Genomic DNA, 22,534 nt, shown 5'->3' with positions numbered 1-22,534 from the left:
AGGAAATTTTAGTCAAGGGGTAAGCAAAAATTTTTGGAGGTTTAAAGATCAAAACAAGAATGTATTAAATAAGTCGAAATTCATTTTAGCTTGGTTTGGATCAATGGATATTTAATTTAATATTTCAAACTCCCAAATTCCAAATGTAAACAAACCCAAGACAACATGGAGGGGAAGAACAAGAGCAGGCACTGCAGAAAAGAATGTAGACCAGTTGCCATTCTTGGGTTCATTGTCTTTTGTGTTGCCTGCCTGCATGGGCGATTGCTCGCTTGGTCGGTCGGGCGGTGGGTTGATCGGCGACATGATGTAGTGCCGGCTTGATTGGCTTCCGTTGTTGCCATTAAATTGCATTGAATTGTTGGTTTGTTTATTTGCCTGGTCATGTTTATCTTCCAACAGCTGGGAACAAATGTTGTCCCTACAAATTGCCTTGTGGCTTCATTATTCAAACGCATTCCCATGCGGAAGTTGTGGCAAAATTAACACTTTGGTGTACATATGTTTGTATTTGTAATGGGAATTGATACGAACAAAAGAAGACAATAGCCAGTGCATAGGCCAGCCGCCATTTGCCACTTGTGTGACCAGTGAAGCGAGCGAAACCTTCATTGTTGTCTCGTCGCCGACTCACTTTCTAATGCCAAAATCAATTCCAATACGTATGTGTCGGGACTTCTAATAGGAATTTTGAAAATATTACATATATAATTTGCATTTTATATTTATTTATGCAATAAGCCGGCATTGGTGGAATATGGCGAAAAAAGTTAAAAAGAAACAAACAATTGAATTCAGGTGAACATTAGGGGTAGTCATTGCGAAAAATCAGTAAAAAGTATCACCAAATATAATAATTGAAGAATATAAAGTCTTTTGTAAAATTTGGCAAAATTAAAGTGGCGAATTCAGGTCCAGCATCTCCCTGGCTCAAATACACAAAATATCAGATAGAGAAAAAAATACTGGCATTCTTCTTTAGAGGAAAATAGGTTACACCTCAGTCAATTATAATTGACATGCGGTCGTATAAGAAAGCCAAATGCAATCAAGGTTGCAAAAGGATTAAGGACTGATGAATGTGATTTTTCCTCTTTCCTTCCAAGTCGTTTGGAATATTTCAGAATATATTAAATCCGAAATCATTGAGTCGATGGATCTAGCATTCCAAATATCAATTACCTCAACATTTGTGAGCTCGCTTTTAAGTCGTCCGTGCAGACGCAGCTATCCGCGACAAATTGAAAAATATGAAGAAAATCCTAAATTCGCTATCCGACAGAGTGAGGTCAAAAAGTTTGGTTTACAATGTATAGACCGGCCTGTGACTAGCTATGATTTGTCAGAATGCCGTATAGAAGATTACAACAGAGTGCCTCCTCATAGCGCCAGTGGAAAATCGACATAGGTAAACGAAGGTGTAGGTCGTACTTTTAGTTGCAGCCGTAAGGCACAAAACTTTTTTGCGAATTTCTTTAACGTAAAGTAGGCACTGAATAAATCCATGTTTATTTATAGAATAGTTAGACTTAGTCCGATTAACCTTTGTTGGTATTAAGATCTGAATCAATAAAATGGTCATAGGCTATAATGAATGCGATTTCATAGCAGTACCCACTCAAGAGTTCCTTGGAAGGTATCCAGGCCATTGGCCATGGTAAAAATAACTTCGGCGACAGAAGTGCCAGAAAGTGTCTTAATGACCTAGAGAGGGAGGATGGGATATTAAGAATCCTGCCAGGCTTGTAATAATACTCAATTAACACTGATTAACCCCTCCTCAATTGATCTCCAGCCATTTTAGCCGAAGAACATGGTATGCCAAGAGAAACAGTGGTCGTTTTGGCCCAACAAAGTTTTGGATAATGAATTGAATTCTTATTGGAGGCGGATTTATGACAATGTGAAGAACCATCTTTTAGCACGCGGTAGTTTTTCAGAGGATGTGGTCTCAACCTGGTGAAAATTCTAGACACAATATTGGTATCCCATATCACACATCGTTGGGTTTTCGATATTTTAAAAGTTTCATTCCCAATTTATAATAGACTCCGCTAACATTTGGGTTCTATAAGAATTGCAAGAGGCTATTAGGAAGTGGCTACAAATGGATAGAATTTTTCCAATCATAGTTGTAGGTCGATGTGTTTACAAAATGTTGTGGTACGTTTAGTTAACGTAGAGTAGGTGTTGAATAAATGCATGTTTATTGATAGAATAGTTAGGCTTAAGCCATTTAATCTATGTTAGTATTAAGATTTGAATTAATAACATGGACGCAGTCGAAAACTGAACGCAGTATTATTATTTAAGACTTCACTTGGGGTTCTCAAAAATATTTTGTATTTTTGATGATGATATAGAAATAATCATTATTTTCAGGAATTTTAAAACAAACCGATTTGGCATGAGGCTATATGAAGTTAGTCTCAATCGAACTTTTCGTCCAACATCCAGCTTTTACATACAAATATGTCTGTTTAGGGAAGCTACAAACGTTATAACAAACTTAATATACCTTCCATAGTGCTGAATATAAAAAATACAACGTCGTTCTGAATCACTGTGGATGTTTCCGATATCTCCTCCCACAGTCACATTCACTTGTTAATGTACAAATAGCCGGTTGATTTTTAACTTGTTTTAGGTTTTTTGTTTTTTTGTTCGATTTTCTTCCACACATTTTCATTCTCTTACTCTCCTCTATCGTCATATTTGCGGTCTCCATCAGCTGGCTAGCCGGTTGGTCGGTCATCTACAAAAAAGGTAATACCTACTCAAAAAAAAAAAAATAATTACAAAAAGTTACCATTTAAGGTAGGCGGTGTGCCGTAGTGAGTTTTTAAGTTGCGTTGTGGAAGAGTTTCATTGAAAATATTTTTATTCTCGAACGTTTGAGAAGGGGTAGTAGTAGCAGTGTTTTGGGAAAAAAATTGAATTGAAATGAATCGATGAACCAACGAAATGGATGAATGAACAAAATATCATGACTCAGTCACATTTGAAGCATGAATGATTTTAATGGTTTGATATCCAATACCGGGTAGGAGGAGGTGGATACATCATTAAGCGTTACAGTATCAAATGTTCGCGTAATTATTAGTAATAATCCATGCTGGACAAGTTGTTGTGGGTGTGGGTGTTGCAAGGAATTAGTTTTAATTCACTATGTAAACTCTTCCCTCCAGCTAAAATAAATATAAACGAACTTCTTTATAAAGTAAAAGTGGAGGATAGAGAAATATATCAGTACCAATAAAAGATTCTGCCTTTGGAGTAGGTGCTGTGTAAAATCTGAATAAAGCTTTATAAAATATTTTGTACACGAATAACAGATAGCCAAGGAAGGAAGGGACAAGCAGCCCTGCGATGTTCTCCATTCAGTATTAGAATAGATAAGTTTTGACGGGAATAGTTAACCCTACAACAGTCGATCACCAAGGGGTCGGTTTCTCTGATCGACTGGTTAACTGCGCTTCTTGCTCGGGCAAGTGTTCTTACGTGGAAAAGGGTTCCAAGTTTTCTCCGGATACGGCCTGCCATCACTGGGATGATGCACCAAAGAGCAAGTTGTTGTTTCTATCTTCGGTACTGGCTTTGAATCAAACGCATAATGGTTTCTCTTTAGTTTCACTCATATTTTACGCTTTAAATTTAAATTATATTGGGGCCCCAACTTTATTTCTACGACCTTCTTGGTCAAGTGCAAAAAACAATTACATTAAAATAAGATTCTTCTTCTTCTCAAAACATTTGTTTCTCCTTTCTTACTCTGAGAGCAAGAGAACATCGATCAAATGATATGGCATTGCCAGTGTAGAAAAAAGAAAGAGACGATGTACATGGGAATTGCCTTCAAGGGCGAGTATTAGTGCTGCCCTTGTAGCGTTTTTCTCATGAAGAATAAGAATGATTGTATGCCAGCGATTAAGTGAAGTTAGATACGTTTTGGCAATACTTAAGGAAAATATGTTTGAATAAAATCAGATTTGAGTTGCAGCCGACACGGATGGTTGCGTTTCTTTGCTCGATGAACGTTTGGTCCATCAAGCCGGACAGATTTGAAATGGATCTGTTTGAATTCGGTTGTCTTTCTCTTCAGGTTTACATTTGGTCCTTCGAGTCGGATAGATTTTTTTTTTTTAAAACTTGTCCTTTGAACCAGAGAAATTTGAAATGACAGTAGGGCTGGAAGATTATGTGTCTCTTCTCGTTTTCAAAAGCTTTTGTGTTTTATCCAACACGGATTTAAATATATTTTTAGTATTTTCATATTATCAAAAATAAAAACTGGCTGCATATTTTGAACAAATTGGGCCAATTGAAAAATTAATAATCATTAAATTTTAAGTGCTTATTTTTTAATTTTCAAAATACTACCAAAATAAACCTGTTGTTTTTGGCCATTGGAGAAAAATGTTGTTTAAATTTGCATTAAAGGAAAGTAGTTTGGTATTTATAAACATTTGTGTTTTCTTCTTCAAATCTCCTAATGCCTAATATTTCATTCAAAATTATTAAGAAAATAAGTCTAATTTATTATGACTCAAAACTAACAAAAATGGCCATTTGCATTTTTTTTAAATAAATTGCTAAAAATTTAATGAAAATGTAACAAAACAAGTTAATGACAACAATAAGAAATTAAATAAAAACAGTGGCATTAAAATCCAGCTGGTTCTCTGTTTGTGTTCTTCTATAATTGTGACGCGTTTTCATAGTTTTAGTCACTGAGACAAACACACGCAGCTATTGAATTATTCGCTCAATAGTTTATCTATCCTTAATTGGTAAAATCTGGTATTTAAGTGAGACTCAGCTGAAACTTGATGGCGGATTTGCAAAAAAATGATTCTCAATTAATTCTTAATACATTTGTGTTGAAAATTTTAGCACCTCAAATGAATTTCATCATTTCCATCCACGTGCCAAATTCATTTAATTTAGTTCCAGTAATACATATTTTAGTCATTTATATTTTATGTATTATTCTTGAAAACTTTTTGCCCAGTCCATATAATTGTTTTTTTTTTTTCTTGTGTGCTTCTTTTTTTTCATTTATCCCATGGCGGCATTGGCATGAAATGTGAATTATAAACACAAAATGAATGAGGCGCGCACACAACAGACATCGAGGGGGTCAACAATGTAGTCAACATCCACCCACCCACATTCAGGTTTTTAGCAAACAATTCGTTTGAAATATATTTTCAAACACAAAATTCTATCGTTTCTAGATGTGTGGGATAGTACACGATAAAATCAGCTGATGGAAATGTTTGAATATTTTCCAAGACCGAGTGGTGTGCGGGATATAAAAACGTTTTACATAATTTTTATTTTACATATTTTTTATTTCATACTTTATGCTAATGGGGAATGACTGGGTATGAGTGTTACTCAGTTTTGCATGAAAATGATGTCGAAGATCCCTCTTTGGGCCTTCCCCTCTTACGACCAAAACTCGAGAATCTACTGCATTGCAAGTAGCAATACGCCAAAATATCGACTTTGAAACTTTCCAATTTTTGCGAGAATTTTTTTTTTTCAAATTTTCCGCTTTCCAGCTCAAAATTGACTAACATCAATTCAATTTTTTTAATTCCTGATATGTGATTTAAACGACAGATAATAAATACACCGGGGCCTTGAAGTGCGTCGTCTTGAGTTGTAGTCTTAAGGCATAATTACAGTTGGAAGTGTCCACAAATATATTTTGGCACTTTTCGTTAACATAAATTAGTCGTTGAATAAATACATGTTTATTTATAGAATAGTTAAATTTAAGCCATTTAACCTATGTTAGTATTAAGATTTGAATTAACAAATTGAAAATTTACGCCGCTTTTTAAATTGCAATTCAATTGTTTTCCCCTTGCGAATATTTCCCCAATAAATTAAATATCAATGTGCCTTGTACGAGGTGGCGCAAAAGTATATTTGACCAATAATCGGTCAGTGGCCTTGGCACGACGTGAATTTCGTCGCAGATTTACTGGACGTCCAACGCCTACTGGTGAAACACTCAACGTTTAGGCGCTCGCCTCGAAAAGACTGGCACAGCAAAAGATGCTGCCAGACCCCGGAGTATACGTTCTGTAGAGAATATTTCTCCTGTAGCCGAGGACGTGTCACGCAAATGAGTATCAGTCAACGGTCTTTTTGGTACAAGATTTGAAGATGTTTCCGTACAAAGTCGAAATGGTGCATCATCTTTTAGCTGCTGACAGCCAATAGGGTCTAACATACGCTCTAGTCATCCTTATCAACCACCAAGAAGAAGATGATTTTTCATCAAAAATAATCATGAGTAATGAGGCCCATTTCCATCTTAGCGGGTACATAAATAAGCAAAATTTACGCTTCTGGGACACTGAAAATCCGCGTGTAACACTCAAAGACCCATTACACCCTCTCATAGTCACTGTATGGTGTGCTGTTTTCGCTGGAGGAGTCATCGGACCTTTTTTCTTTCAAGACATCGCGGGCCATCGTTGCAAAGCAATGATCAATGACTTCTTTTTGCCCCAACTTGATGTGCTGGGATTGGAAAACATGTGGTTCCAACAGGACAGTGCAACGGACAGTGAAGTATGCAATTTTCCGGGAGCCTAATCTCCCGTTTTGGCGATTTGCACTAGCCAGCAAGATCTGAGCTGATTTAACCGTTCCAGGCTTCATTTTGTGGGGTTTTTTGAAGTCGCGGATTTATGTCAATAAGCCTCAGACTCTTTCTGCTCTTAAAGACAATAACAAGAATGATAGGTCCTATCGCCGGAAGTTTTGGGCAAGGTGATAGAAATTGCCAGAAAAAGGGCTCAAACGACAATAAACTGTGGCGGCGGCTATTTACATGACATCATATTCTCGCCTTGACGACGAATCAAAGTTTTTTCATTTTGTCTTAAATTACAGCCAAAAAACGTCGGAAGTTTACTTTTGTACCACCTTGCATATAGAAAAAGCGAATTCGATTTGCGTCGAGTTTCTCCGATCCATTAGCGATGCAAGTCGGGGCTATAGTGTACATCGATTTTATGACTATTTGGTGGGAATTATTACAAACACATTAACCGTTGCCTACTTTTTGGCTCCTATCATAATGTGAATTCGACATAGATTCTATGGGGGCAATTTCGGCTGTTGATGACGTAAGAGAAAAGAGAAAGGAAAATAAGCTCAAACCTTTGAATGGATATTCCAAAAATTTTTCTTTGGAAAATTCATCATAGAAACATAAAAAGTTTACTTTCTGATTATCCCTATGAGCGCCATCTACACCTGAATTTTATTAAGGTTCTAGAAGACAGTGTATACTTTTAGGCGTTTACATTTACAAGTATTTTTAATGTAAATAAGTGTTTTTCTTCCCCATTTATGTTAGCACGAAAATCTTTTTCCTTAAATTTTATTTTCATCTACTGCGCACAATAACTCAAAATCACCCGAAAACGTGGAATCACCCATATATGTATATTTAAAATGTATATAAGATTATATGTTTTTTGAAGAAAAATGCCTAATCCAATTTTCCGTTTAATATCAAATACAACAAATAAATATTTAGATATACGAATGAGATGTGTATTGAAAGGGGTCAGAGTTTCGAAATATTAATTTTTATTTGATGGAAAACGAAGCTGTTTAAAATGGAAATTATCAAGAAATTATAATTTCAAAAATTATTTTTGTATTAATTAATTTATGCTTGTTTTGTTGTTGTTGAAGATTCAAATGGGTGATCGCTTAGATTTGAGTATTTCCCCATTGACTTAACTTCATATTACTTTCGATGATAGAGAACAATTAAATTTCGTTTTTCTTTTCCTTTCCCCCAATTTGGGTCGACCCACCTTACTGTGTCACTGGTATGTTATGGTTTTAGACGACTTCTCTGCATATATATATTTCAACAAGTATTTTACGTCTACACCTACTAACAAATCATTTTAGATGGCTGACGGAGAGATTTGGCGATTTTGGCTGGCCATTGAAATTTAAACAAAGAAACCAAACGAAACAACAACAACATTAAAACATTCATTTTCCATTTCAATGATAAATTAGCACAAATTGCACAAAAATATTTGAGACACCCAAACAATTTTCGGCAGGCCAGCAGCCAGCCATATGACATTGAACACTGAGTTGGTGGATTAAATGTGAGCGTTTATAGGCTTTTTGTCCGGTCATTCCATATGGCAGAGGGAATTCTGGGAAATCACAAAGGAAATGTTTGCTTTCCATTCGAATAAAGGATATGAGATTTCCACTTCCGTTGCGAGTCAAGGCCACTAGCGAACATCAATCGTTTGTTATTTGTTTTGTGCTTTATTCCCTTTTACACTTTTCACATTTGATCTCTCTCTCTCTCTCTCGCTCGCTCTGTCTTCCTGTGTGCAACACTTTTGTCCGGTATCATCAAGCCATCTGACAGTTGAGTCGTTGAAAATAAACATAGGTTTTGATTTAATAACTAACATTTAACCCCCATGACCATTGGCCGGATTTGTCCGGCCACCTCCTTCTCTACTCATTTTCAAACTAAATTTCTGCATCCGTGTTGGGTCACTTGGTCATTGATATATCCTCTGTGAACAAACAGTGCACAAGTGCAGTTCCCGCCCATATGGCCAGTAATAAGTTTTGCAGAAACAAATTAAACACTTCTTCCCCGCTGAAGACCCCCCCCCCCCCACACACACACACTGACGTTTAGCCACAACAATGCAGCTATTCACGACGACACGGCCAAAGTGCGAAAGTTGTTATTATGAATGGGCCAGTTTTGCCTGCCATCAACACCTTTTAATTTGCGCGGAAGTACATTTGCACATACCTCAGTGACACTTGTGCCTCCGCACACACGCACAAACACACCCTCGAAAAGTTACATAGAGGCACTTGCTGTAGTCGTTTAGTTGCTTCAGATAGTCAAACCATTTGAGGAACTATTCCTAGTCACTAAAGTTTGTTGTTGATGAATGGTTATATAAGTTGGCCATTTGAGTGAAGAGAAAAAGAAGTCCGGAAGGAAATTGAAAAGAGATAGAGAGGGACAAAAGAGAGGCAGACATTATGTGAGAAAATAACTCAATGCAGGGTTCAGAAAACATCAAAAGACGATATAAACCAGAATATACTGAGTGAAATCCTATTGAGATTGTTGGAAAAAGAATTAAAACGTGGATTTCGGTGAGCAAGATTTCGAATATTTTTGGTATTGAAAACGGGAAATTGATAACTGTACCAGCATATTGAGGGTGTTTAGAGGGTTTCAGACACAATTTCAAAAAGTATTAGCAGTAAATTGGCAGTTTGTGTTCACTGTGTGCAAGACAAATCTAATATTGACCTATATATAGGTACAAGTTTTGGTATGGATCCCAAGATATTCGGTATTTTGATGATATGTCAAACTTTTCTCCGGAATATTTTCAAATGGATACTACATCCTACTGCAGGATGTATACCGGTTGTTGAGGTGTCTGGTTCATGACATCTGCTGTATTTTTTTCATTCCCGGCGAATCGCTTGCTTGAGGGGAACGACATAATACTCCAGACACACTAGTCCAACGGATTGGTATCCGGCGATTTTGGTGGCCATTGTGAGCTGGAAATGAAGCGAGGAAGCTCATTTGTAACCATACTTGGGTGGCGCGTGCTGAGTGCGATGGTGCTGAGTTCTGTTGGAATGTCCAAGGTCTGCGGCCAAAATGTTTGCATGCCCAAGGCTTTAATACAACTTCCAGAATATTTTCACAGCATTTATTCTGATGCCACGGTCGATTAATACGAGCGGAGAGTGACCAACGGCTGTTATGGCGGTCCACACCATCACAATGGCCGGCGCTTGAGTTCTGATGGCCAATCGAACACAACCGGTGCACGTTTTCATCTGACCTCTTTGTCAAGTAAACACGATCATTTTGTTTGTTTACAAACTGCTCGACAACGAATGTTTTCTCATCGGAGAAAACCAAATTCGAAAGTTCACCATTTTCGGCCAAGCGAAGCAACAATTTAATTTCTTATGTCCGTCCAGTTCCCTGACGTCGGGCTACGCTACCAGTATCACGGTAACGAGCGATGGTACGTGACACAAAAGATTTATTCACATTTAAAAGCTGGAATGCTTTAACGATAGCCACTTGTGGTTTTCCAGCCAAATATAAAGAAATCACAGAAATAGTCAATTGGCCTCCCTACAATTCAATATAATTTAGATAGCACAAGTTACTTATAGAAAAACGGGATAGGATTGGACAATATCAATATAAATGTACCAGGATTGTTTGGGTTATATAGGGAGTCAATGAGTATTTGTATTTTGTAGTGTTATTTGTGTTCCAATTGTTTTCAACGGGTCTTTGGATTTCAAACCTTTAAAAAAATTTTTAAATTAAGTCGCATTTAAATCTTAATCCAACAGTTGTTTCCCGATCAAATCTCCTTTATAAGAATGTATTTGAAGTTTATGCAATGGAATTGACAATTTAAATCCACTGGGTTTACTTAATCCGCTGAACTGTAAAATTGATATTAGATTGCAATAATACTCACCATAACGCAATATTCATAATTTGTATGATTTCCGAACCATGTGTTTTTATCTCTCACTCCCTCTCTCTCTCTCTCTCTCTACTAATGTGCGCAGAGTCGTAGGGAATTCCCATGGAGCAATGATTTGGAGTGAAAAATATATGGTATTCCTGTTACCTCTTAAAAATCAAATACTCTCCGCAATTATAATTGCTGGTGCCTTTCAATGCTCACTTTAAAGATGTTTATTTATCAAAGTCATTAATCTTCTTTAACTTATCAAAGTGGGGGGATGGGATTTACTAATGCCGTCTAACAAAAAGAGTACAATTTTTTTGTGGGGGGGGGGGCAGTCATAAAGAATTCTTGGGTATTTTGTTTCAATTTAGCAAAATAGATATCCATTTATGTGTATCACACATACATCATTTTTCACTTTTTTGTTATCTTTTGAAAAAACTGTCAAATTTAATGACTTTCTAAGCTGCTCAAATTTGCTGCGAAATTATTTCATTGTTTCGAATGACACTTTTGTTGGCTCCAAACAAAAAAAAAAAAGAATGAAAAACCGAAATACCTTTGTCACGTTTCCTTTCAAATTGGCTTACATTTGAATCGAGTCATTGCTCTCATTATTTTGAAAATAATGAAGGTCATCATTCGACGCCAAGATATTGTAACCGGTTTCTTTGTTGTTGTCAGGAAAACTCCCCAACCACCAGAGAAATGCTCCACCCGCATTTCTGAGTAATACCTAGCTATGATGTGAATTTTGTCAGTACAACGGGAGGTCAAGGTTACACGTCATGTCATGCCAGCCAACATCTCCCACTCCCAGCATTCATATTTACCTACCCACAAAGGATGTTTAACTTCTAACTGTCAATGAAAGCTAAACATTTAAATATCCATTTAATGTAAAACAAAACAAAGCAAAATGAAATGAAAGATTACCACAAGGATATAAATGTGCCCATTTATCCCTTTCTTTAACTGAATGCAGATTGAGTCATAAAAATATTTATTAATAAAATCATATTAATCGCTTTATGGCCGATGTTATGGTCTGACAATAAAATATTAATGTAAAGTCTTTCAGACAGTGGGTGTCGAAAATTAGTTCATAGTTGGATTTTTTACGAATTGTTCTAAAAAAGGACCTTTTGAAAGGTAATGATAATTAAAATAAAAAAATTAATGACCTGGCGGTTTCTAGTCGAGTATTAAAAAAACACGAGTAAAGAAAGGGGCCGACTTTATGATAACCTACACCCCTTTGCATTAAATTTGCATATACAGGGTGAGATGAAACAACGGCAACCAACTTCAGACTGCTGTTATTCTTAAGCCACTCATCCGACAGCTGTTAAAATTATTCCAGTGAGAGCTCCTTATATTATTTACAAGCGTACAAAGGCATTTTGTTGAGAATTTTCCAGAAAAGAAGTTATTCGTGATGGATTTCCAGTGTAAAAGTGTGATTTCCTTATATTTGGCGGGAATACAACATTTAAATGTGAATAAATCTTTGGGGTTTCGTATCATCGCACGTTACCGTGATACTGGTAGCGTAGCCCGACGTCAAGGAAGTGGACGGTGGAAAACAGCAACATCAGCAGAAATGGTTCGAAAATAAAGAGGCGACTTGATCGAAACCCGCGTTGAAGTGGCCGAAAAATGGCTCATGAGCTGAACATATCGCAATATTCTATTCGACAAATATTTAAAAATGAGCTCGGGGTAAAGCCATTGAAATTCCAAAAAATGCAAGAACTTACAACGCAACAGAAAAAAATATACTCAAAAGAGCTAAAGAGTTGCTTCGCTTGCCGAAAGTGGGGAACAGCCGAATTTGGTTTTCCCTGATTTGTTGTCCAGCAGTTGTAAACATACAAAATGATCGTGTTTTCTTGCCAAAGAGGTCAGCTGAAAATGTGCACCTTCGGTTGGCCACCAGAACTCAAGCGCCGGCCATGGTGATGGTGTGGGCCGCCATAATAGCTGATGGTCGCTCTCCGCTCGTATTTATCGACCGAATATTATCGCGAAAATATTCTGGAGGGTGTATTAAAGCCTTGGGCACGCAAACATTTTGACCGCAGACCTTGGACATTCCAACAAGACTCAGCACGCGCCACCAAGAATTGTTACAAAATGAGGTTCCTCGCTTCATTTCCAGCGCACAATGGCCACCAAAATCTCCGGATACCATTCCGTTCGACTATTGTGTTTGGAGTATTTTGGAAAGCAAGGTTGACACAAAAAATTCCAAAGTCTCGATCACCTCAAGCAAGAGCTTCGCCGGGAATGGGCCAAAATACCGCAGAGCAACATTCGGGCAGCGTGTGACGGTTTCGTTGGCCGTTTGAAGGCCATAATTCGTGCCAAAGGTGACCAATTCGAACAAATCTAAACTTATGCTAAAATTTGGTGCTATTTCCGACATTTCCGACAATGGCATATGAGCATCATACAATTTACAATTTTTTTTTTCTAAATGTGTCCGTATCAAAATCGAAAATCTTATATTTTATTTCTTCACATTTCGTTTTCCGACATAGTTCATTTTTTGTTACCACCTTTCGACACCGACTGTATGATTAATGTCTGCTCTACCCTCTCCCGGTGGTTATGGTAAATGTCACACAAAAAACCTACCTACCTACATATGAATATTGCTCATACAAGTCCATAAAATAAATAATTATAATTCATTCATTCATTCATAGTTAAAGAAAATCAAAAGCTTTTGTTCTTCAGCGATTTTTATTATAAGCTTAATTTTTGCAAGCTTTTTTTGTGTTTTTGGCTGGAGCAACGAACAATGAAATGCTGATGAAAAGAAATTGTTTGGGAACAGTCGAAACTCTCTGTGCTTACTTTAGTCCCACTCAAAGGGAGAGCTTTTGAGTAGAATTCCTTAAAAGGTTACCATGGCGAATGAGTGAGAGTAACTCTGCCGCCAAGATATGGCTCTCTCCCTTTCTCTGTGCACTGGTGGTTGTGTGTGTTGGTGAGGGGTTTTTGCATATCCAATCAAACTTTTAGTCCTTAATGGCTCGGCTAACGGTAAAAATGTGATAACTCGATAACGGTGCACGCGTCTTTGTTGTTTATAATTGTAGCGGTTTCTCATGATTTCCTTATTTCTAATTTTAACTTCAAAACAAGCAGACCAAAGCGAAAACAAAAACGAACGCCGAGCGACAGAGTAAACAAAGTAAAAATAAATAAATCCCCATTTGTTTTTGAACAATCACCCAATCCTAGCCTTTCCAAAAATTATTAAAAAAATATTAAGCCAAGAAAATTGTTAACAAAAAATCAAGAAAATCTTTAGGAAAAGGACATTGCATGTTGGCCGTGCCATAAGCGGTGTGTGTCTCTGTGTGTGTGTTCCTCCGTTCATCGATGTGTGTATTGAGCAAGCTGTGATATAACAAATTTCTGTTGTGTTTGTGTGTGTGTGTGTTGGTGCGTATTTGATTCCTCTTCAATAAAGGCTATGAGAAAAATGTGTGGCGTTTAAAGGCAAAATAAAAACACACAAACGGTAGCGGCGGGTGTGAGAGTGTCAACAAAAATCAGCATTTATCCATCCCCCCTCCCCCATTGGACAGTTCCAGGGAAGAGGAAGAAGATTTGCCATTAAATTCCTGCGAACGAGCGAAAGAAACATAAAATGTATGTATCATAAAGAGATTTTCATTTCCTAGCAAAAGAAAAGCAAAAACAAAGACCAAAAAAAAAAAAAAAAAACAATAACAAATTTCTCGAGGGATAAGCGTTGCAATGGAATTTGATTAGCCCCCACTGCCGCCGCCACCACTCCACTCCCAGCACCATCGAACTGCTGCAGTGCATTGTGAAACGCATGCACTTTTTGTCCCTGGAAAATGCATTGAAAACTCTGCAGAGAAAATAGAAACGTTAGTCAAGGTGAAATTTCCCATGAAAGGGAATCTAAAGCAAATACCGAATGGATGCTGATGCTGTGGCGTTGGCGGCGACAACGGCAAAAACCATTTCCCAGTTGTTTCAGGTTGCCGTTGCCGTTGTTGTAGTTCTTGTTATTGTTCTATTGTGGTCCATGGCAGTGCTGGGCGGAAAACAAATCCTTAACATTTTGTTGCCCGCAAATTCTGTAAATTCTTCGTTTCAACCTTAATTGTGTACTTGACAAAAAAATTTGCGACTTTCTTCTTTTTTTTTTTTGAAAAGAGTCAACGCAATTTTAGAACTCAACCATTTCCCGGTTAACGGATAAGGGGCTGTCGAGTATCTTCAAGTGCGGGTCTTTGCATTACAAAGTTATTTTTCCAGGGTAATAGGAAAATGGTTACAGTGGGACTTGATTGCCATGAAATTTAAGAGATTACAATTTTGCAGACCATTTTAAATTGGTTACAATTCGGAAATGTCAAAGAGTTTTAAAATATTGTCAATACAAACATGTTCCACTGTGTATGGCAATCATGATTAGATTGTGTCGTTTGAAAACAAAACAAATATAAATATAAATTTTTGTGATTCAACCAACTAGCCACATTTGTGATAACATGGCCAATAACTGATAACTGAAATTTCAAATTAACAATTACGCATCAATATTCGACCTGCTGTTTTTTAGGAATAATCACAAACTTGATACGAACTAAAAATGTTTACCAAATAAGGAAATAAGAATCGCTTGGATTTGCCTTTGGGCGTCTATCTCGCCATAAAAAAAACTCTAGGGTCAGACGGCCTTATGTGAAATTTACTATCAAACGCGGAGGACATTGCTAATCCTTTCTATCTAACAACATAGCAGTGGGTTGGAATAGATATAGAAAGTTTTTTTCTGCTTAATGCAGCAGAACGAGGCTATGAAAGACAATAAGCTGTCGACCAAAATATGGATCTGCCTTTATTCAGGTTAAACGATAGGAAGTCCAATCGGTATATATTTTCCAAAAAAAAAAAAATATAGATAGCTTTAATATACCTTATCCTTATATGATTATAATTCACCTTTCTGACTAACGGGACGATCTACAGATACCGCCTTTTGTAAGGATTAAATATAAAAAAAAAATATATACCCCGGCCTTTTTTCCAAAAATGGAGCGATCTTTTTATAAAAAATCTTAGCTATAGCAAATTGTGACGACAAAAATGAGATTTTCGAGGTAAGTTCTCCCAAAATATCCAAAAAGTACCAATGGCGCCCAATGATTCTCTTTAAAATTGATTGAATGCTAACATTTGATTGCTTGATTTTGAAGGATTATCTACGGATTTAACCACCGATGTAATCGGGCTCCCTGAACCCCATTCTGGTTAAATTGGTGGTTAAACCCAGAGATGATCCTTTAAAATCAACCAATCAAATCTTAGCATTCAATCAATTTTAAAGAGAGTCATTGGGCGCCATTTGTAATTTTTAGATATTTTGGAAGAATTTAGCTCGAAAATCTCATTTTTTGTTGTCACCATTTGCTATAGCCAAAATTTTTTATAAAGAGACTATTCCATTTTCCGACAGAAGGTGAGATAAAAAACTGCAACAAAGTCAAACGCCATAATTTTTACATTATTTTTTTTTTTTATTGAATGAAAGCAAAAAATATAGGCAATAACATCAAATTTTAGAATAAATTTAGATTTGTTTGTTGTTAGTGCCAACCTTGTTTTCCGAACAACAAACAACAACCTTTCCAGACACAATAGTGCAACGGATTGGTATCCGGAGATTTTGATGGCCATTGTGCGCTGAAGTTGAAGCGAGGAGCCTCCTTTTGGAACCATTCTTGGGTGGCGCGTGCTGAGTGCTATGTTGGAATGTCCAAGATCTGCGGCCAAAATGTTTGCGTGCCCAAGGCTTTAATACACCCTCCAGAATATTTTCGCGATAATATTCGGCATTATTTCTGATGATGAAAAATTTTCACTCGATTAATACGAGCGGAGAGCGACCATCGGCTTTTATGGCGGCTCTCACCATCACCATGGCTGACGCTTGAGTTCTGGTGGCCAACCGAAGGTGCACATTTTCAGCTGACCTCTTTGGCAAGTAAAAACGATCATTTTGTTTGTTTACAAACTGCTGGATAACGAATGTTTTCTCATCGGAGATCGGAGAAAACCAAATTCGGCAGGTTCACCACTTTCGGCCAAGCGAAGCAACTCTTTAGCTCTTTTGATTTTATTTTCTTTCTGTTGCCGTGCACTTTTTGGAATTTCCATGGCTTTACTCCGAGCTCATTTTAATTATTTGGCGAATGAGATATTGCGATATGTTCGGCCACTGCGACGCGGGTTTCGATGAAGTCGCTCCTTTACTTTTCGAACCATTTCTGCTGATGTTGCTGTTTTCTTCCGTCCACTTCCTTGACTTTGGGCTACGCTACCAGTATCACGGTCACAAGCGATGGTACGAGACACAAAAGATTTATTCACATTTAAATGCTGGAGTGCTCTAACGACAGCCACTTGTGGTTTTCCAGCCAAATATAAAGAAATCACACTATCCCGCTTCAATTCCATCATTTTTTTTTTTTCTGGAAAATTCTCACCCAAATGCTTTTGTACGTTTGCAAACAATATAATGAGCTGTTACTGGAATAATGTTAACAGTTTTCGGACGAGTGGCTTACAAATGACAACAGTCTGAAGTTGGTTGCAGTTTTTTCATCTCACTCTGTATATTTGTAAGTCAATAACTTGTGTTAGGTTATAAGAGCACATCACCTGAACTGCAAAATATGTATATTCCCAGGTGTCGCAATAATATTAAATTTGTCCCTTAACAACACCCTAATGTACTTTAAAGTTTCCTCTACACATACATACATACATATGTGCCATCCAAAATTGCTGTGGGTGGTCGGTCTATGGTTATGCTATGGCCCACTTTATGTCACAGAGGTTCATTTATTATATTTTGTTTTCTTTTTTTTTTTTTCATTTTTTTCTGTTTGGGTGCCAAAGCAGCAACACTTCACCACATTGTATGTGTTTACACCGGTTGCAGGCGATGACGCAAAGAAAAAAACCGCCAACCTCACGTGTTTCATTTACAGGAATTTCCGCTCCATTTCCCTTTGGAGCAAAAAAAAACTGTTCATTCCTTTACTTTGGGGTTTTAGGTTAAACGCGAAAAATGTGTTCCATCGAATGGGGGAATTTACATGAGTAATACATATTTTTTTTGGGGTAACATGCATGTGGAACGGGTCATAAAAACAATGTTGTAATATTTAATGGTTATAACTTATGCTCTGTTCTAAAACCTGCAAGGATCTACTAGTTTTGCAATTTTTTCATAAAGGTAATATTGGTTATCTTGCAGTTCTGGAAATGAGAAATAATGTGTCTACTTATTGTGTAGTATCTCATATTAGATATCATATTACAATTGCTCTGTTCCCAAAAACTTGAGAATCCACAATTTTTGCATTTTTTTTTCAAATTTTTACTTTAAGAATTTGAAAAATTTCGCTATTTTTTTCCTACGGGAATACAGAAGATATCAACCTATATAAAAGATTAAAGATTTTTAAGTTCTCTTTTTTTTAATTTTTGGAAATTTTTAATACCCCATTATGCCGTTCCACCTCAATGTCGCCACCCTTCAGTTCCCAATGAAAGTGCCCAAGTTAATGGCATTCAAGGGAGTTTGCCTCCACATATTCGTTTTATTTTCTTTTTTAAAAAAAAACAAACACACATTTTTTGTTAGTCATTTGACATGCACACGAAATGCGACCAATTTAATTTCACCCCCTCCTCCTCCACACGCATTGAGGGGTTGCCAATGGGCCGAAAAAAATAGTTGGCGGACTCCCTGAACAATGGCACTTTAAAATATACATATCTGTATATATTGTGTGTTGGGGAAATCTACATTTGACACTATGACACAAAATTCTACTTTTCGTCCATTGTTTTTGGGAAGCAAAACAACAACAAACAACTGGAAGAAAGTTGGGGAGGTGTCAACTATTTGTTGGCATGCGTTTCAAAAGTGGAAGGATTTCCTTTTGAGTTTTAAAAAAAGGAATTCTAGGAAAAAAATGTGTGCCACAGAATTGAATGTAGAGTAGAATTTAAAATTTAAAAATACTTTGGCTTGTAGAAATCTATGGAAAAACAAGTAAGGAAAAGTTAAAAGTCGGGCGGGGCAGATTATATGATACCCTACACTACTATGCATAATTAGTTGAGCTCCCATAACAAAATAATTTATTTGAAGTAGATCATACCATCTATCAACATTTAGCTTTAGAGCAGGTTTCAGAGGGAATTAATATATGGGGGGCATATTCAATTCCGAATCGATTTTCCCAACATTTGACGGAGATAGTTTTATCTTTTATAACAAATAACATTGCTATTGAGTGCATGATATCGCTTCGATATGATTATATTAAAAATACATATATCGGTGCCGAATTCAGTCAAATGGAAACGTACGTCCCGAAATACACTCCACTTGGACTGATATTAGCCATTATTTGCACAATAAACCTGAAATCGGATGAAGGATATATATGGGAGTTATATCTTAGCTGATCTCGATAAATTTTGGCGAAGGTATTTCCGAGCTCTATAAGATATCTGGTACCAAATATCATTGTTCTCAAATGCATATTACGAATTAGAGGGACTTAAAGGCCAAATCGGATGAAACATATATATATGAGAGAGCTACATCTGAACCGATTTTCACCAAATTTGATATACTTACTTCTAGACCGAATTCAGTTGGATGAGCCCAAATTAAGGTCATTTGGACTGATATTGAGTATTTGGTGCACAATTAACCCAAAATTGGTTGAAGATATATATGGGAGCTATATCCAAATCTGAACCGATCTTGATACAATTTGGTAGAGGTATTTTTGGGCTGTATCTGATATCTGGTACCAAATATCACAGTTGTTGAGTGCATATTACGACTGTGAGGACTTAAAATCTCGATTCGGATGAAACATATATATGGGAGCTATATCTATATCTGGACTGATTTTCACCAAGCTTGATGTATTTGCTCCTAGATCGAAATTGATCGAATGTACCAAAATTCAGGTCATTTGGACTGATATTGGGCATTCGGTGCACAATTAACCCGAAATCGGTTTAAAATATACATATGTGGGAGCTATATCCAAATCTGAACCGATCTTGATAAAAGGTATTTTTGGGCTGTATCTGATATCTGGTACCAAATATCACAGTTGTTGAGTGCATATTACGACTGTGAGGACTTAAAATCTCGAATCAGATGAAACATATATATGGGAGCTATAGTTATATCTGAACGGATATTCACCAAATTTGATGTGCTTGATTCTAGACCGAGTTCGGTTGTATGTGCCAAAATTCAGGTAATTTGGGCTGATATTGGTCATTTAGAGCACAATTACCCCAAAATCGGTTGAAAATATATAAGGGAGCTATATCTAAATTTAAACCTATTCTCCCCATTTTAAATAGGGCTCGTCTTTGGGCCAAACAAATATTGTTTGGAAAATTTAATGTCAATCGGATAATAAATACGACCTGTATTTTGTTCACAAGAATAAATGAACGGACGGACTGACATGCATAAATCGACTCAGAAAGTGATTTCGCTTCCTTCTCTATATTATAAACAAATGCACAAAGACATAATACCCTTACCACCATGTGGTGTAGGGTATAAATTTATGTGCACCGAGGTAGCCCATCTGCCTCAACACAATTAATCTTTGGGAAAGAGATAGACAAAAATTAGAGAATTTCGTAAAAACATATTTTAATCTCACTAAGTGAGAGTCATATGGAAAGTGACTTCTTTCATTTTATATTTACGAGTACAATTTTCATAGCATACTTTCTAGAGCTATTTAAACTTAGAGGTTAAAAACTTAAGACAGTGCCTAAAAGTATACTTTACAAATACAAAAGATAAATATGGAAACAGTAATTTTACATAATATTCTAACCTGATGTGTAAACTTGGCTTTAGAAAACCCATAGGTATATTCCTTAATGACTTGGTGATTCAAAATTATTTCATTGGAAATGAAAATAATTCCCCTCCATCGCAATTATCCAGGTAATTTGAGACTTAATTATTTTGGGAAATTTCGTGAATATTTGTTTCTCTTCATTGGCAGCTTATCCTACCAAGGAATCTCTTATTTGCTGCGTTAATATTGTGATTAACCTCATGAAACCCAGTCATTAAACAAATTTACCAAATTGCCACTAATATTTCTGGTCATTGACTTAACTTCACAGGAATTCGCAAACTTGGGACACCAAAAAAAAAAAAAAAACGCCATAATTCGAAGGAAATAATTACCTGCAAATGTGAGCACGTGGTAAGGTAGCTTTCTTTTTAAATTCAGCATGCTTAAACAAGTTTTTTTCTTCAATATGAGAAAAAGGACACGTATTTCGCCTAGCCAGCATGCCTGAATGGTGGCCTGTCAAGATCCTGGCCATCGTGTGAGCCTCTTTGGTGCTTCATTAAATAGTTTTTTTCTTCTTCACCATTTTTGTTTTCTTTTCCCAGGCCTATGGGGACTCATGTGTCAATAATGAAATGCTTGGCAAATAATACGTTTTCACTACCCCTGCTTGCTGTGAAAACAGAGCGAACAGAGAGTGGAAAGCGAAGCCATTTCCCCATTAAAACCCCATTAAATGCCATTTAATTGCAACGTGGAAAAATGTTTGCAGCCAGCCAGCCAGCCATGGGTGTTAAATGCCTTTGAAATTGGAAACTTCTAATGAATTTCCCGCCATTAGAGAAGTGTTGCCATTTCCCCCTTCTCTTCCCTTTCTTCTAGGCTTTGGTTCGTGCCATGAGTTGCTGGCTCTTGGCAAATATTTTGCATTTATCAAAAATTACATTTCTTTTTATCTGTCAGACAGAATCTTGATTGTTTTAGTTTCTGCTTTTGTTTTTTCTATTTCAATATGGCATGTCAAAGCAGAACCATCCACCGGAATCATTAAGAAAATAAAATAGCTATTGAGTCATTACGATTACTTGAATGTTTTGGCGCGCTAAAAACAACAACAACAATGAAGATGATGGCAGCCATGCCAGGCTAGGGAGAAGAGCGGCATGTCATGACGTATGATTGATTTTAATATAGCTGTGAAATAATTTTTGCTCCTCCATCAGGCTTCATTGACTTATTGATTGGTAATGGTTTGTGGGGAGAAAACTTTCCTTGTGTATGAAGACAACAACTTCCAATATCCCAACATTTTCCAAAGGCAGCGGAAAACTTGCTTTTGTATTTCATTGTCCTCTGCCCCTCTCATCGATTACTTGATGACTTTTATTGATTGGCAAATGTCTTGACAATTGTCTGCCCTGCTCGTGGAAGCATTCACAATGATATGTACATATGTAAGCCGGTATGTTTGTAGGCATGTACTTGTGTCACAATAACGCCGCTGATGGTTGGCTGTCTGCAACGTGTCGTTAATTCTCAGGCCGTTAAATTAATTGCTATCCGATAATTTAGCTTCACATTTGATTATCCATCGATCGGGTCGTCCATCCAACCATCCATCTGAAATGACAACCATAAAGAAATAATCTATTAATTAATAATATTATGTTTTTTTACATGAGTGTCATTCGCACTTGAAAGACATTTGCGCGGCGGACACATGGAAGAATTATTAACTGAATTAATATTTCAAACTTCAGTCGAGAAATGTGGCCAGTGTCCCAGGAAAATATACTCAATTACAGATATTTTGTTATATCAAAAGGATCATATAATAGTAGCGGTCAGCAAGGAAATATCACAAATGTAGACATTGTTTCAAAGCTTCCATCTCTGGCGCTGGGAACGATTTTTACCAATAAATGATTGGAAATACTCAGGGACCTTTAGAGCTTAAATAAATTTGTGGAATTTTCGATTGTTGCGGACAATACCTCGTATTTGTATAAGATTTTTTTTTTTTTTTTTTTTGTACTTCATACGTTGTCA

General features: G+C 36.7%; 1 protein-coding gene across 2 annotated transcripts in view; it reads left to right on the top strand.

Annotated features, from left to right (window-relative positions):
* Positions 1–22,534, top strand: part of LOC131801489 (protein phosphatase Slingshot-like) — a 59,948-nt gene continuing 37,414 nt past the window's right edge. Inside the window, exon 1 of one of the 2 annotated variants that reach the window (XM_059120239.1) lies at positions 1–19. The gene's annotated coding sequence lies outside the window, so the exon portion shown is untranslated. Of the gene's footprint in view, positions 20–13,582; positions 14,229–22,534 lie in introns of those variants that run through there. The other variant, XM_059120238.1, reaches the window with a different exon arrangement.

The sequence above is a fragment of the Musca domestica genome, unplaced genomic scaffold (assembly GCF_030504385.1).
Source record: "Musca domestica strain aabys unplaced genomic scaffold, Musca_domestica.polishedcontigs.V.1.1 162, whole genome shotgun sequence".
Taxonomy (NCBI): Eukaryota; Metazoa; Arthropoda; class Insecta; order Diptera; family Muscidae; genus Musca; species Musca domestica.
This window is presented reverse-complemented; position numbering and strand designations above follow the sequence as displayed.